The sequence below is a fragment of the Zingiber officinale genome, chromosome 1B (genome assembly GCF_018446385.1).
Source record: "Zingiber officinale cultivar Zhangliang chromosome 1B, Zo_v1.1, whole genome shotgun sequence".
NCBI lineage: Eukaryota > Viridiplantae > Streptophyta > Magnoliopsida > Zingiberales > Zingiberaceae > Zingiber > Zingiber officinale.
Genome location: NC_055986.1, coordinates 21809393 through 21814139, shown reverse-complemented (window position 1 = coordinate 21814139; position 4747 = coordinate 21809393).

Genomic DNA, 4747 nt, shown 5'->3' with positions numbered 1-4747 from the left:
AAAATAACAAAGTGTTGGTGCAATATCCCCTAGATTAGGTTGACTAAGTTGACTAAGCTTGAATTGGTTCAAGTTTGAGTCTTGATGTTTGAGTTTCGATGTTTGACAATATATGGAGATTACAGGTGCAATCGTCCAATTGGGAGATTGTTGGTGTAATTCCCCTATGGTCAAGGTTTGACCAGTTTGATGTGTAGAAGAGTCAAGAGATCAAGGTTGATTGGATACTTAACTGGGAAAGTCCTAATTGGAGGTTAGGCAAAGGCAAGTCCAACAGGAAGGTTGGCAAAAGTGAAAATCTAAGTGGGTCAGTGTTAACCGGACACTTGGTGATGAAAGTCCTGATGAGTGAAATCGGCCAGTGAGAAAATCCTAGTGAGCGAAGCCAGGTGAAAATCCTAGTGAGTGAAGCTAGGTGAAAGTCCTGGTGAGTGAAGCCAGACAGTGGGAAAATCCTAGTGAGTGAAGCTAGGTGAAAGTCCTGGTGAGTGAAGCCAAGCAGGTGAAAGCCTTAGTGAGTGAAGCTAGGCAGAAGGAAATCTTGGTGAGTGAAGCTCGGTGAAATCCCTAGTGAGTGAAGGTAGGCAGTTGGAAAATCCTGCTGAGTGAAGCTAGGTGAAAGCCCTAATGAGTGAAGCTAGGCAATGGGAAAATTCATGGTGAGTGAAGCCAAGCATGTGGAAATCCAGGTGGGTCAAGGTTGACCGAACACTCGGTGTTAGGAAGTCCAAGTTGGTCAAAGAAGTGACCGGATACTTGGCATAAGGAAATCCAGATGGGTCAAGGATGACCGGACATATGGTGGAAGAAAATCCAAGTGGGTCATGGAGAACTGGACACTTGGCACGAGACGGTAAGTTCAAGTGGGTCAAGGTTGATCGGACACTTGGCACAAGGAGAAAAGTCCAAGTGGGTCAAATGATTGACAAGACACTTAGTGAAGAAGTCTCTGCAGGTCAAGGTTGACCGGATGCTAGGCATAAAGAGTCCCAACAGATCACGATTGATCAGATGTTGAGTTTGGACTTGAGTTAAGCAAGTCAAATGGAGGTCAATCGATCAACCAATCGATTGAACCATAGTCCAATTGATCAATCTATCGATTGGAGGTGTGTTGTGATAAACAACGGCTCAATAGATCAGTTGATAGATTGGGAGCCTAAATCGTGAGCATAGAAGCTTCCCCAATCGATCAGCTGACCAAATGGGCACCGCCAATCGATCAGGCGATCGATTGGGGATGGAAATCTCGCATGACGCGACGCGAGGAACGCTGAATCGATCAGGCAATCGATTCATGCCTTTTCCAACAGAGCACAGAGGCGCTCTGAATCAATCGATCAATCGATTCAAGCCTCCCCAATTGATTGGGATATAACCGTTGCAAAGGAAGCGCATAATAAAAAGCTGCGGTGAGCTTTCTTCCTTAGCGACTCTCTTCTTCCACTCCTTGCAATTTCTCTCAAGTGATCGTTGTCAGTTCTTGAGGTTCTTGGAGACAAATATGTTGGTGCGGGTAGCACTAACGGTCTAACCCAGGTTTTGATGAATGACAAATAGGTTAAGTTAGTTGTGTTGTTGTCTGACACTTTGATCGAGTGTGCAGGAGAAGTCCAGACAGGTCGACGGGCTGACCAGATGTCTGGCACGAAGTCCAGCTAGGTCGACGGGCTGACCGGATAGCTGGCGAGAAGTCCAAGCGGGTCGACGGGCTGACCGGACGCTTGGCGAGAAGTCCAGCTAGGTCGACGGGCTGACCGGATAGCTGGCGAGAAGTCCAAGCGGGTCGACGGGCTGACCGGACGCTTGGCAAGAAGTCCAGACGGGTCGACGGGCTGACCGGACGTCTGGCAGGTAAGTAAGGTAAGTCACTGGAGGGGAGTGACTGCGAGGACGCGTTCCCGGGAAGGGAACATTAGGCGTCGATCCGGCTTAGATCCATTTCGGATATCTAAGTCGAGATCGTGACTAGATTCCGGTCTCGGAAAGACGGAATCTAAGTCATACTCTTGATGCTAATTTTTATTACTTAGCGTATCTGTAAAAATGTGCTAACAAACTGTGCTGCAGGGTTTATTTGCCTCGGACTAACACTGTTTTGCAGGTAGGGAACAGTGAGGGTCCGGGCGCCCGGAATGGCTCCGGGCGCTCGGAAGTCCGGGCGCCTGGAAGGGATCCAGGCGCCCGGAGGCAAATTTTATCCCCAGGACGACGTTGACACTTGGAGCATGCTGGTTGGGAGTGTTACGTCACATTCCAGGCGCCCGGAAGGGATCCAGGCGCCCGGAGCAGCATATAAAAGAAGCCCCAGGCAGGAGCTTCAATATATCAGTCTTCTGAGAACTCTGAGTCCAATCACTCTGTTGCTCTGCGCTCCAACGACGTTCACAAAGCTCCGACGACTCACTCCGGCTCTCTTTTTAATTCATTGTTTGTCGGTTAGCTTTGTTTTCTTTCTTTTCATTAGCAATATTTGTACGTAAATTGTAATTATCCGAATTGCTAGTGAATTGCCCAACGAAAGTACTCAAGGAGTACGGGCCTTCGAGTAGGAGTCGTCACAGGCTCCGAACGAAGTAAAAATCAACAGTGTTCATCTCTTTACTTCTTTACTTTTCCGCTGCGTTTTAACTCGAGATTTTCGAATCGATATTCACCCCCCTCCTCTATCGAATTCAACGGTCTTACAAAATATTGCTGCACTTCCAAGATCAAGAGGCGTTCCCAAACAAGAAGAAGAAGAAAATTAGGGTTTCATATTGTAAATCTTGTAAGATTTCATTTGTATTTACTTTTCTTTTCCTCTTGTTGTATTGAGAGTTTGTACAAGGCTTCTCCGCCTTTGATAGTTATCAAGAAGGAGTGTTTTTATTAGTGGAGAGTGTGTCGTGTATGGATCGTTGGATTAGTCACCTCTTCTTGAGGTGGATATCAAGTAAATCCTGATGTTAGCGCTGTGAGTCTTGTTTCGAGTTCTTTCTGCTGCATATCGACAACACGAAGCAAGTAAACGAAGCGCGACAAGCTATTCACCCCCTACCTCTAGCTATAAATTGACCCTAACACAAAGTAGAAAAGCAAGAACAAGATAAAGATAAAATTATGTACGGTCTAAAAACAAATAAACACCACTAGTTTTCTCCGACAACGACACCAAAATTTGATAGTAATAAGCACTTAAATTAATTCATTTCCAATCTACCGAACCCCTTAACATACACTAAGGTAGTATAGTAGAGGACCGGGTCGTCTCTCACATGGAACCAATGATAGGATGTTTGTTTTCAGACGGAATCAAATAATAGGGTTTTGTTTTGGATTTCTACATCTAATGCAATAAATGAAACTCTAACTAACCAACAAAGATGAACCCATAACACAGTGTCACTATATGCTACAGTTAACACCATAAATGGAATTAAACTAAGAAATGAAATAACAAAACATTAAATAAAATCTATTCTAATAAATGAAAGATAATGCAAGTAATGAAAGTTAAGTCTAACCTAACTACAATTTCAGAAATTAAAAGGGCAACATAAAGTAAAGCATTAACAAAACTAGCATGTAACGAAACCTAAAGCATGTAACAAAACTTAAACTAATATATCATAATTGTATTCAATCAAAACTAGAACTTAACGAAATTGAAAGAACAAGGCAAAGTAAGAATTAAACAAACTAAAATACATCAAATTGAACCTAACTATTTAAAGAAACATTTCACCGAACACATGACATGCATAAACAAATGAAGCAAGATTAGTGCAATTCAAACATGGAAAATCAAGTTCAATAAAACCATTCAATCAAAATTAATAAACATGAATAAAACTAAGTTAACCAAACCCCTCCTCCCACTCTAACATCACTCAACTATCCCCTTCGTCACACGAAGGACCCAGATTTGGAATGCCATTACCGGTGAACAGCAACACAACGATGGATTCAAAAGGTGCTCACCAGAGAAGAAGATGCACAGCCGACTTCCTCTGCTGGATGCTCCCTACTTTCCAACACTATCAGTGAGACCTTCAGAGGTAAGGGTGGTCTATAAGTGCCTCGCTAGAGGAGAACGCTCCATCGAAGAAGATGATCTTAGTAGACGTCGTCGCTCACAGGAGTTATTGGAGCCACTGTCGTCGTCGAGTTGAGCAAATCGGAGAAGAAATGGGAAGAATGGATGTAGAGGGCTGGCCGAAGGCAGTGAATGCAAAGGAAGAAGCCACCGACCAATTTTGAGGGGGAAGAAAGAAGAAGAGGTTCGGAGGGATGCTTTGTCATGAGGCCTAAAAATGCAAAGAAGAAGAGGATCCTATTGTGCCATCGTGTAAAGACTTAAGAGAGGATTTTCTCTCTTTTAATCTGGGTTGTCCACACTTGAGATGAATAAACTGAAGATCTGACTGTCCAATCTTAAGATGAGTGGTTTGGATCTCTTGAGATTAAATTGAGGTTGATTTTCTCTTAAGATCTAACAGTCCACATAGCTTCAAATCTGGATAAAGGGCTAGATGGCTTAGATCTGAATGAAGGATGAAGATCTCTCTTGATCTGGATCAACGGTTCATATTAATTTAGCTTGATCTCCTCAGTTTGACCTCCAAATCAAGTCAAATTCGATCCAATTAAATCATAATTCACGGCTCTTTGAATTTCCTAGAAAACCATATAAAAACATGAAATTGAATTCCATAATTTGTAAGAAATTTATAATTAAGTCTAAAATAAGTTTCTACTCATAACA